Source organism: Pongo abelii, chromosome 16 (genome assembly GCF_028885655.2).
Source record: "Pongo abelii isolate AG06213 chromosome 16, NHGRI_mPonAbe1-v2.0_pri, whole genome shotgun sequence".
Classification (NCBI taxonomy): Eukaryota; Metazoa; Chordata; class Mammalia; order Primates; family Hominidae; genus Pongo; species Pongo abelii.
In genome coordinates, this window is record NC_072001.2 from 30,845,016 (window position 1) to 30,858,440 (window position 13,425).

Here is a 13,425-nt window from a genome sequence, read left to right on the forward strand (position 1 = left end):
TCTCTGGACCCCTCTGATGTATATGTATGTATGGTAAAGAGAGACTGGGGTCTCACTCTGTTGGCCAGGCTGGTCTTGAACTCCTGGCCTCAAGCAATCCTCCCACCTCGGCCTCCCAATGTGCTGGGATTATAGGCATGAGCCACCATGCCCGATGTATATATTTTTCCAGCTCCCTTCTTTTCCGTATCATTTGCTATTACTAACGCTTAGCTATTAGTATAAACTGATCTTGAGTTGTATAAATCTTTCTCATGATTGACTGTGATGGGATGATTGTGTCCCTTCAAAATTCCTCTGCTGGGGTCCTAACCCATGGTACTTCAGAAAGTGACTGTATTTGAAGATAGGTCTTTAAAGAGGTAATTGTAAATTAATTAATGAGGTCATTAGGGTGGACTCTAATTTGACTGGTATCCTTATAAGAAGAGGAAATTAGCACACAGACACACACAGTCAGAGGGAGAAGACAGCCAGCTATCTGCAAGCCAAGGAGACAGACCTCAGAAGAAACCAACCCTGCCTGCACCTTGATCTCGAACTTCTAGTTGCCAGAACTGTGAGAAAATGAATCTCTTGTTTAAGCCAGTACCCAGAGTGTGGTACTTGTTAAGGCAGCCCTAGAAAACTAATACACTCACTGAATGAGGCAGGTAGCTGTTTCTTTTCTTTTCTTTTCTTTTTTGAGGCAGGGTCTCACTTTGTCTCCAAGGCTGGAGGGCAGTGGTGCAATCACAGCTCACTGCAGCCTCGACCTTCCAGGCTCAAGCCATCCTCCCACCTCAGCCTCTCAAGTGTCTGGGACTACAGGCATGCACCACCACGCCTGGCTAATTTGTTGATGTTATTGTTGTTGTTGTAGAGACAGTGTTTGCCATGTTGCCCAGGCTGGTCTCAAACCCCTGAGCTCAAGCAATCTGCCCTCCTTGGCCTCCCAAAGTACTGGGATTACAGGGGTAAGCCACCACGCCTGGCCCAATTTTCAATAAAAGATGACAATGCACACTAAAAGGCAAGAAACACAGTTGAAGGACAGAGCAAGCATGGAACCAGACTCAGACATGCAAAGGATGTTGGAATGATCAGACTGGGAATTTAAAACAACTATGATTAATATGCTAAGAACTCTAATGGAAAAGGTAGGCAACCTGCAAGAACAGATAGGTAATGTAAGTGGAGAGATAGGCATTCTCAGAAACAGTGAAAAAGGAATGCTGCAGCTCTGATATGGTTTGGCTATTTGTCCCCTCCCAATCTCATGTTGAAATGCGATCCCAGTTGTTGGAGGTGGGGTCTTGTGGGAGATGTGTGGATCAGGGGGGTGGATCCCTCGTGAATGGCTTAGCTGATGAGTGAGTTCGTGAGAGATCTCATTGTTTAAATGTGCATGGCACCTCCCTCCTTGCTCTCTTGCTCCCACTCTCACCGTGTGACATTCCTGCTCCATCTTCATCCTCCCCCATGAGTAAAAGTGTCCTGAGGCCCTCACTAGAAGCTGAACAAATGCCAGCATCACACTTCCTATAAAGGCTGCAGAACCATGAGCCAATTAAATCTCTTTTCTTTATGAATTATTCAGCCTCGGGTACTCTTTATAGTAATTCAAAAACAGCCTAACACAAGATCAAAACCACTGTTAATGGAAATGAAGAATGCCTTTCATGAGCTCAAGGTGATAATGACAGGAGGCAGCCAAATGCCTAGGCAGATAGGGGAAGGTCCCCAGTGAAACCCCACCTCCAAGCCAAAGACAGTATTTTTTATTTTATTTTATTGATTTTATTGATTTTCGAGATGGAGTCTCACTCTGTTGCCCAGGCTGGAGTGCAATGATGCGATCTTGGCTTGCTGCAACCTCTGTCTCCCAGGTTCAAGCAATTCTCCTGCCTCAGCCTCCCAAGTAGCTGGGATTACAGGTGCACGCCACCATGCCCACCTAATTTTTGTATTTTTAGTAGAGACAAAGAGACATGGTTTCACCATATTGGTCAGGCTGGTCTTGAACTCTTGGCCTCAAGTGATCCACCTGCCTTGGCCTCCCAAAGTGCTGGGATTACTAGCGTGAGCCACTGCACCCAGCCATCAAAGACAGTTTAAAGGCTGAAAGCCAAGCTGCAAGTTAAATCCTTGGACCAGACTGAGAATTTGTCTTCCTGTTTGGCATGCTTTCCTTTGGTTGATCTCCACCCTTCACCTATTTTACATATACATACCCTTTCTACGCCGTCATGCCCACCTTTAAGTGGTGTCTTTGCTTTAACCTTTTTTGCATACAATCAAACCAATCTGCATGCACTCCCCATCCTGTGCCTATAAAGACCCCAGACTCAGTAGAGGAGGAGATGGCCTGACTTCAGGGAAGAGACAACCTGACTTTGGAGAAGACGACCTGTCCTTCCCATTCCCTCTCCAGTTCCCCTCTCCACTGAGAGCTGTTTTCATTGCTTAATAAAATTCTTCACCTTCACTATCTTTCAGTCATTCACATGAGCTCATTTTTCTTGGTTACTGGACAAATGCTCAGGACCCACCAAGTACACACCCCCAGAAAGGCTGTCACACCAGCCCTTTGCCCTTGCCAGTGGAAGGCAGCTGCCCTTGAGATGAGGCAAGGGGCCAACTGAGCTGCTAACACACCACCGTCCACAGACAGTGGAACAAAAGGAGCACTGTAACACTCCCTCTGGGGCTTCAGGGTTGTGAACATTGTCAACTGGGCACCACTGTGCTCCCCTTGAGGTGACATGGCTTGTCTGGCTGTGGGCCCTGCATGTAGCTTGCTCCTGTGTCAGTGCCTGGAGCAGGCAGCCAGATCCCACCCTCACTCGCTTGCATGCTCCCCGCCACAAAAGGTTGACCATCGTAGGGCGAGGAGATGAGGCACCCCTTCCATGAGTCTGGTGAAGGGGCCGAGAAAAATCCTGCATCAAAGGTAAACTGGATATGGCTGAGGAAGGAATTTCTGAACCTGAGCATATGTCAATAGAAATTTCCAAAACTAGGCCGGACACAGTAGCTCATGCCTGTAATCCCAGCACTTTGGGAGGCCAAGGCTGGGTGGGTCACATGAGGTCAGGAGTTCAAGACCAGCCTGGCCAACATGGTGGAACCCCATCTCTACTAAAAAATATAAGAATCAGCCAAGTGTGGTGGTGGGCAACTGTAATCCCAGCTTCTCAGGAGGCTGAGGCATGAGAATCACTTGAACCTGGGAGGCAGAGGTCACAGTGAGCCAAGATCATGCCACTACACTCCAGGCTGGGTGACAGAGACTGCCAAAAAAAAAAAAAGTTTTCCAAAACTAAATAGAAATTTCTCAAAAGAAGACATACTGGCTGACTGGTATATGGTATATGAAAAAATGCCCAACATCACTAATAATCAGGAAATGCAAATCAAAACCATGGAGCTATTACCTCATAACTATTAAAATGGCTCCTATTGAAAAGACAAAAGATAATTTGGTGATGCAGAGAAAAGAAAACCCTTGTACACTTTTAGTGTGAATGTAAATTAGTACAGTCATTATGGAAAACAGTATAGGGGTTCCTCAAAAAATTAAAAATAGAACTACTGTATTGTCTTAGTACATTTGTGTTGTCACAAAGGAATACTTGAGGCCAGGTAAATTATTATTTTATTTTTTGTAAAGACAGGAGTCTCGCTATGTTGCCTAAGCTTGTCTTGAACTCCTGGGCTCAAGCAATCCTCCTGCCTCAGTGTCCCAAAGCACCGTGATTACAGGTGTGAGCCACTGCTCAGCCAAGGCGGGGTGATTTATAAATAAAATTATTTGGCTCAGAGTTCTGTAGGCTGTACAAGACACATAGTACTGGTATCCACATCAAACTGCTTCCACTCATGGTGGAATGCAAATGGGAGCAGGCATGTGGAGAGATCACACGGGCTCAGGAGAGGGAGAGAGAGAGAGGAGGGAGGTGCCAGGCTTTCTTTAACAATCAGTTCTCATGGTAACTAAGAGAGTGAGAACTCATTCATTACCTTGAGGAGAGCACCAAGCCATTCATTAGGGATCCAATGATCCAAACACCTGCACCAGGTCCCATCTCCAACACGGGATCAAATTTCCACATGGAACTTGGCAGGGTCAGACAAACCATATCCAAATCATGGCACATATGATCCAGCAATTCCACTCGGGTATGTACACTTGGGTGTATATCCAAAGGAAATGAAATCAGTATGTTCAAGATATATCTGCACTCCCATATTTATTGCAGCATCATTCACAATAGCCAAGACATAAAATCAACCTAAGTGTCCATCAATGCATGAATGGATAAAGAAAAGATGATACCGCACCAGAGCCTGAGACAGCAGGAGCCCCGCCCTGCCCAAGCCGTTTCCATGGCAGCAGGCAGAGGGGCTGAACAGGCACTGTCAGCCAACGTGGGGTTCCGGAAGACACCTCCTCCGGGCCCCCAAGTGCCCCTTCTCAGGGCTCAGTCTGACCGTGGCCACGTCCTGCCTCGTGCCGCCCCTTGGGCCTGGCATGGAAGCTCGTCAGCTCCGTCCTTGTCCTTAGAGCTGGGCCCAGACCCCGGGTTCTGGCCGAATCCCCACCTGCAGGGCAGCGTTTTTGGTCTGCCACCTTTAGGAAAACGGCCACGGCCTCAGCCTCCCTTCGGGCACCCAGGAATAGGGGGGTCTGCTCAGCCCCGCTGCCCCTCCCAAATCTCATATGATGGTCACAGTCCAGTGGCCGCGGGGGTGCTGTGCCCTCCGTGGTCCCCACTGCCCATATCTGTGGACTGCTCCTTCCAAAGACCCCTAGGATAGGCAGGCCGCCCGCCCCGCTCCCCCATCACGTCTCACCCGTCAGTGATTCCACGTTTTGCAACGGGGGATTCTCTGTCTTTTTGTATAAAAGAACAAGGGAACAGACTCCTGCCCGATGCAGGCGCCCACAGCCATTGGGTCTCGAAAGCTGAGCAGCTAGAAGCTTTATTTATTTATTTTTATTTATTTCTTTTCCTGAAGGTGGGACAGTCACTTCCTTCTCCCTCCCCACCCCTGTCGTATCCATGTGCGACCTGGAAGACTGGCCAGAACCATTACTGTGAATGAGTGAAGATCCTGGAGCACGGTGGGCCCCAGGCCAGCTCCCGGCGCTGGGGGACGGGAACTGCCATGTGTCAATGTTAAGATGTTTTTAAAAGACAAAAAAAAAAAAAAAACCCTCAAAGTTTTTTTAAAGTGGGGGAAAAACATCCAAGCACTTTAATCCCATTGTACCAGGTGAAATGATAGAGCTCAAAAGTTTTCCTTTACACCAACTGTCAGTGCCAGAATTTTGTATTCTGTTTTGTAAGGATTTAATAAAAGTCAAAAGACCTGCAAAAAAAAAAAGAAAAGAAAAGGTGATACACACACGTACGTGCACACACACACAGTAGAATACTAAGCCTTAAAAAAGGAAATCCTGTCATTTGTGACAACATGGAGGAATCTGGAGGATGTTATGCTGAGATAAGCCAGGCACAGAAAGAACATTGCCGCATGCTGTCACTTCTACATAGACCCTAGAAAGGTCCATAGAAGCAGAGAGTACAATGCTGGATACCCGGGACTGAAGAAGGTGGGGAGAAGAGGGAGGTATTGGTCAAAAACTACGAAGTTTCAGTTAGATAGCAGGAAGCAATTTTGGAGCTCTGTTGTCCAGCATGGTGGCTATAGTCAATAATAATGTATAATTGAAAATAGAGAGAGATTTTAAATGTTCTCACAAAAAATGGTATGTAAGGTGATAAATATAACTAGCTTAATTCCATTATTTCAAAAAAGGCAATATAGTGAGGCTTCAGCTCTACAAAAACAAACAAAAAAAACCTAAAACAATTAACCAAGTGTGGTGGCATGTGCTTGTAGTCCCAGCTACTCGGGAGGCTGAGGTGGAAGGATTGTTTGAGCCCAGGAAGTGGAGGCTGCAGTGAGCTGAGATCGTACTACTGCACTCTTGCCTGGGTAACAGAGTGAGACCCTGTCTCAAAATAATAAAAATAAATAAATAAATAAATACTTCTAAGCCAAGAAATACTTCTAAGATTTAATAAGTTAATTTCTGAAAAATGCCTAAGTGATATTGCACTAGCATCTATTTCTACTTCTGTTACTATTTCTATCACTAACTTTGATTGTAAAGATCTTTTACCATATTTATCCTTCTGTTAGTGTTGCTATAAAATTTACAACTCTTTTAAGAGTATTCCTAATGTTTTGTTTGGCGGTAATAAAAAGAATAAAATACAAATATCTTAATTTTCTTAACTGAAAGTAGATGCAATAGTTATATTTGATTTGGGAAATTTAATCTGTCCCTCTAAGTAACAAAAGTAAGACAGTCAGTAATAACCCATCTTTAAAAAAAGGGAGTTTTGTGGCTTTTTAAAAAAATTGCTTTAAATCAACTCTAGTGAGGCTACCATTTGTCCCAGGCCACTAACACAGCTCTTGTCACTTTATGTCCAAAGGTCAATTTTCAGTCCTCATCTTCCTTCACTTATGACTGTATGTGATGCTGCTGACCACCACTTCCTTGGAACAGTTTATTCGACTGCAAAGACACAGCTTTCTCTAGGTTCTCCTCTGTCACTGGCTGTTTCTTCTCTGCTCATTTGCTAGTTTCTTCTCATCTCCTCAATCTCTAAAAGTTGGACTGCTCCAAGGCTTGGTTCTTCAACTCCTCCCTGTCCTTCCTTTCTGTTGTTTTCCTGCTTACCCTCATTTGTTAGGTGAGCTCATCCAGTTTCTATTTACATACTATTCACACTTGACCCAGAACTCTCTGTCCCCAGTCTGGACCTCTCTTCTGATTTCCAAACTGGCAAATTCAGCTGCATGCCCTCTCCTCCTCTGTCATTGTATCACTTTTAAACTGAAGGTGCCCATTACTGATCTCCTGACTCTTCACCCAAACCTTGCCTCTCAGCTCTCCTCATCAATTTCTATCCTTCCAATTACTTAGGCCTAGGATACATTCTTGACCATTTTCATTCTTTTACATCCCATATGTAATCAACCAGCATATCTTGGTGGCTTTGTCTTCAAATCAGTTACAGAATTTGACTTTTAGCTTTATAAAATTTGTCCATCCCTTAACTAGGTTATTCTGATAGCACTCTAACTCGCATCCCTGCCACAGTCTACTCTCAAACTACTAGGCAGCATCATTAAAAAAACAAAAAGCCAGATTATGTTCCTTCTATATGACCTGCCTCCCCCATCTCCAACTTTTCTGACTTCATTTCTTAATTATTTATGTTCAATGTGTTGCAGCTGCATTGGCCTCATACCGTTCTTGAATGTAACAAGTGTGTTCCTGCTTCAGGGCCTTTGCACTTGCTAGCCCTTCTGCTTAGAGAGCTGTTCCCTTTGAATCCATGGCTCACTCTGTCACTTCCTTCCAGGGTCTGCTCAGATGTCAATCGATAGTGATCCCTTCCCCAGTCACTCACAAAATAGCAAGCTCCCTTCCTCTCCAACCTCTGACACTCATTATCCCCCTCAACCTGGTTTCTTTTCTCTCTCTTTCCTCACTAGGATGCAAATTCCATGAGAGGAAGTACCATTCATTCACTGCTTCACTGCCAGTATTCTTGTGGCACATAATAGGTTCTTAGTTGCTCAATTAAGTAATCAATGTTTACCAAATATCTATGTTTATACAAATGCCCACTATTTAATAAGATGTAAAATTTGAGAGGAGAGTTCTTTAGAAAAAGATGTTGAAAGGGTGTTTAATAAGATAATTGGGCTGGGCGAAGTGGCTCATGCCTGTAATCCCAGCACTGTGGGAGGCCGAGGCGGAAGTCAGGAGTTCAAGACCAGCCTGGCCAACATGGTGAAACCCCATCTCTACTGAAATACAAAAATTAGCCGGGTGTGGTGGTGCATGCCTATAATCCCAGCTACTCAGGAGGCTGAGGCAGGAGAATCGCTTGAAACCTGGAGGCAGAGGTTGCAGTGAGCCAAGATCACACCACTGCACTCCGGCCTGGGTGACAGAGCGAGACTCTGTCTCTAATAATAATAATAATAAGATAATTGAAAGTGAGGCTGTAAAAGGACATGCTGAAATATTGGAATTATTTTCCCCAAGAGTTGATATTCTTTTCCATATGGGCTACAGAGATGAAAAGGGGAGGGGCTCTAATTTCTTTCAGTACACAAAAATAACATGATGTTTTAAAGAACTGCTATTGTCCAGGCACAGTGGCTCATGTTTGTAATCTCAGCACTTTGGGAAGCTGAGACAGGTGGATCTCTTGAGTCCAGGAAAAAAGTGCAAAAAATTAGCCAGGCATAGTGGCATGCACCTAAATTCCCAGATACTCCAGTGGCTGAGGTGGGAGGATCACTAGAGCCTGGGAGGCAGAGGTTGTAGTGAGCCTAGATGGTGCCACAGCACTCCAGCATGGGTGACAGAGCCAGACCCTATCTCAAGTAAAAAAAAAAAAAGCACTGCTGTTATTACAATAATAAAAATATTAAGGGGCCAGTGGCTGTTGAACATGAATTAATGGAACTATGGGAAGAAAAAAAAATTGCACCTTCTCTTTTCTGTTCTATTCAGGAAAACTGATTTTCTGATTAGAGGTGGTAAAGTTGCTATCCAGCAAGCTTGATTTCCACTGGTTAAGAGTAATAGCAGCATGTCTGATTGTTCAAAGTGGACACGACCATTTCCTTGTAACAGGTTGCCTGACAGCAATAGGTAGACACACTTGATCTAAGAAAATAGGAACGGCAGCTTGCTAATTAGGTCAAATTGCTAGATTCAAAACTGAAAGAGAAATTAGTGTGTCTCAAGGTGATTTCATAAATATCCCTAGGGGATGTCATTCACTTTATACTACCATACCATGTTTCTAAGAGTATCCCATACCAGCATACTAGAATTCTAAAAAGAGGACATACAAATGGCCAATAGATGTATAAACGTGATTCACCATGAATAATCATCAGGGAAATACAAATTAAAACCACAATGAGATATCACTTCACACCTGTTAGAATGGCTATTATCAAAAAGATGACAGATAAGCATTGGTGAGGATGCAGAGAAAAAGGGATCCTTGTGCACTGTTGGTGGGAATGTAAATTAGTACACCATTTTGGAAAATAGTATGGAGTTTCCTCAAAAACTAAAATTAGAATTACTACGTGATCCAGAAATCCCACTTCTGGGTCTATACCAAAGAAACTGAAATCTGTATGTTGAGGAGATGTCTGAATGCCCATGTTAATTACAGCATTATTCGTAATAGCCAAGATATGGAAACATCATGAGATGACCAAGAGATCACCCATCAACAGATGAATGGGTGTGATATTAGGAACAACGGAATCTTGTCAGCCTTAGAGAAGGATTCTGTCATTTGGGACAACATGGGTGAATCTAGAGGAGATTATGCAAAGTGGAATAAGCCAGCCACAGAAAGACATATATGACATGACCTCTACTTATATGTGACACCTAAAAAGTCAAACTCATAGAAATAAAGAGTAGAATAGTAATTACCAGAGGCAGGTGGGGAGGGACAGCGAAAGGGGAAATGTTGGTTAAAGGTATACAGTTTCAGTTACACGGGAGGGATAAATTCTGGTGATCTATTGCATAGCATGGTGACTGTCATTAATGAGAATGTGTTGTGTATTTCCAGATTGCTGGAAGTGTAGAGTTTAAATGTTCTACCACAGTGAAATGATAAGTATGTGAGGTGATGGAAATGTTAATTGGCCTGATTTGATCATTCCACAATGTATGCATATACGGAAACATCACATTGTACTCCATAAATATATACCATTATCATTTGTCAATTAAAAAAGATAAAAGCTGTCAAGAAAACATACTTACTGTGTATGCTTTTATAGTTTTCTACTGTTGCATAACATATTATCACAAATTTAGCAGCTTAAAACAACACCCATGCATTAGATCCAAGTTCTTAAAAGTTCTATAGGTTGAAAGTCTGGCATGGGATAACTGAAATCAAGGTGTCAGCTAGGGTAAGTTTTTATCTGGAGTCTCTGGGGAACAATTTACTTTCAAATTAATTGTTTTTGTTGTTGGCAGAATTCTGTTTGCAGCTGTAGAACTGAGGTCCCTGTTTTCTTGCTGGCCATCAGCTGGGGGCCACTCTCAGCTCCTAGAAGTAGCTGGCATTCTTTGCCATGTGATCCCTCCATTTTCAGTCCATCTTTAGCAGTGACACATAGAGTCCTTTTCATATTTCTAATATGACTTCTCTGTCTGTGATTTCAAGATTCAGATTTAAAGGCTCATGTAGGTCAGGCCCACCGGGATAATCTCTTTGTCTTAATGTTAACTAATTACATATGCAAACTCTCTTCACAGCAGCACCTAGATTCGTATTTGGTTAATTAACTGACAGAAGGTGTGTGTACACCAGGAACCAGGAATATGGGGGACACCTGAGAATTCTGCCTACCACAATGCTCCTATTTATTTCATACAATGTCTGAATCAGAGATGAGAAACTTTTTGTTGTTCCTAGGAAGGGAAATGTAGCTAAGAAAAATGTCTCAAGGGTTACATACAAATAAAAAGAACCTAATAATGAGTTTTAAGGGTTTGTTTTCTTTTCTTTTTTTTTTATAAATAAGGTCTCCCTGTGTTCCCCAGGCTGGACTCAAACTCCTGGGCTCAAGGGATCTTCCTGCCTCAAGCGTCATGAATAGCTGGGACCACAGGCATGTGCCATGGCACCTAGCTTAATTTTAGTTTTCTTTCTTTTTTTGTGATGGGATTATAAATATTTTGTCACAATAAACCTGGAACATTAAAAAAATAGTTTTCTTTTTCATCCTTTGGTCAGTTAATGAGGGAGAGAAAGTGATAAAAGAAAAAGGGGGAAAAAGGAAAGAAAGTAAGCAGGAGAATGAGAAGCCAGAGGTAAGAAGAGAGAGCAGAGATTTAAAAAGAATGCTTACAGGCTGAGCAGAGTGGCTCACACCTGTAACCCCAGCACTTTGGGAAGCCGAGGTGGGCGGATCACTTGAGGTCAGGAGTTCAAGATCAGCCTGGCCAATATGGTGAAACTCCGTCTCTACAAAAACACAAAAAGTAGCCAGACATGATGGTGGGTGCCTGTAATCCCAGCTACTTAGGAGGCTGAGGCAGGAGAATTGCTTGACCCCAGGAGGCAGAGGTTGCAGTGAGCCAAGATTGCACCATTGCACTCCAGCCTGGGTGACTGACTGAGACTCCATCTCAAAAAAAAAAAAAAAAAAAAAAAAAAAAAAAAAATGCTTACAGCTCTTAACTAAATTAGCTATGAAATCTTCTAGTTGCGTCAAGTTATAGACTATAGACTATATTTAAAAAAGAAGGAAGAGAGAGAATACATAAAAGGGATTATAGGAGGCTAAAGTAGACACAGTGAAGATGAGCAGGTAAAGTGGTTTGGGGGTGGTAGACTCAAATCTCCAGACCCCACCTCTCAATCTGATTTGGAATCTCATCCAAGCTATCTCTGGTACAGCTGGTTAAAATCTCCTTCACATTCACCCAGCGTGGTAACTTCCTGAACACTCTCAGCAGTGCCTCTCCCTCCTTACCTGCCCAGACTCTGGATCTGCCAGAAACTTCAACACTTCTTTGACTTTTATTTGTTGAATGCCTGCTGTTAGAGACCTGGTAGAATGGTACCCAGATTCAGAACAGTATCTCACAGATAGTGGGCACTCAAGAACTGTCTGTTGGCTGACTGCAGAAATTTGCCTTCTGTGAAGACTGAGGATTTAGTGACTCTCATACATATTTGAAATTTTACTGTTGTTATGAGGTCTTTGTACTCACCATGGGAACTTACAAATATTTGTACAACTATTATTTGTGGATTTTGACAACAGGGTAAGGAGAATCAATAGACACAATTTTAGAAATGCTGTCACAAATTAGATGAAATGAAGTCAAGATCATTGATGTTTCCCACCTTGAATATAAATGAATGTACATAATGCAACTCTAAACACCACTGATCCCTAATCATGTCACATTTCCTGTTAATATCTTTGTCTTTTAAGTTTAAAAACATTTATCTGAAAATCTGTTCACAATCTCACATTACTTTCAGGTAAAATTTGGAAAAAAATCATAAAAACAAACTCCCTGCAGCCATTTGCCTTTAGGAGGATGTTTGACATTTTTAAAGGTGTTTTTAAAAAGATTTAAAGAAAAACAATAAAAACACCTTTATAGAGGGTTGTTTTTTCAAATAGTAGCTCTCATGAAGTCAGATAACTCAATAGTCATTACATTAAAGAGTTATAAACTTAAATAACATGACCCAAATTTGGCTTTTTCTCTTCTGCAAAGAATATCGGTTCTCACTGTATAATTTGTTATCACTCAAAAAATTTAATCATTTAAATCTATCCATGTTTTCAATAATCTTAAAAGACCATTGAAAATATACATCCCCAGAAAGTCACATCCTTGAGAGTTCACAACAGTTTTATTCATACTAGCTCCAAATTGAAAACAATCAGAAGATCCATCAATTGGTGACTGGATAAACTGTGGCATAACAATACAATGGAATATCATTCAACATTGCACATCCAAGGATGAATCTCAAAAGCCCTATACTAAGTGGAAGAAGCTAGAAACTTAATAATCTGTGTATTCCACATTTTAGAAAAGGCAAAACTATAGTGGTAGAAAGCAAATCAAAGGCTGCCAGGGACAAGGGATGGCAGGGAATGGATTACCTTTTTTTTTTGAGACGGAGTCTTGCTCTGTCACCCAGGCTGGAGTACAGTGGTGGATCTTGGCTCACTGCAACCTCCTCCTCCCGAGTTCACGCCATTCTCCTGACTCAGCCTCCCCAGCCAAATGGTGTTACAGGCTTCCGCCATCATGCCCAGCTAATTTTTTGTATTTTTAGTAGATACGGGGTTTCACCATGTTGGCCAGGATGGTCTGGATCCCCTGACCTCGTGATCCACCCGCCTCAGCCTCCCAAAGTGCTGGGATTACAGGTGTGAGCCACTGTGCCCAGCCAGAAGATGGATTACAAAGGAGCACATGGAAAGGTTGTGAGGTGATGGAAATATTCTAGGGCATCATTGTGGTAGTATAACACAGCTGTCTACATTTGTCAAAACTCACTGAATTGTGCACTTACATTTTATTGTGTGTAAATTCCGTCTCAATTTTGAAAAGCAGGGGAAATCAGCAGCGGCATGCGCGATCCCATTAAAAACAATCACATTTAAAAAGCTGCAGTATAAGCAATCCCATTACAAAATGGCTGCAGTTTTCCTTTCATCTTTATACTGTGTCAGTCCCACTTATATCCATCCACTGAGCTACTTCCTGGAGCATACTATAGACTATTTTTTTTTTTTTTTTGGAGATGGTGTCTCACTCTGTCA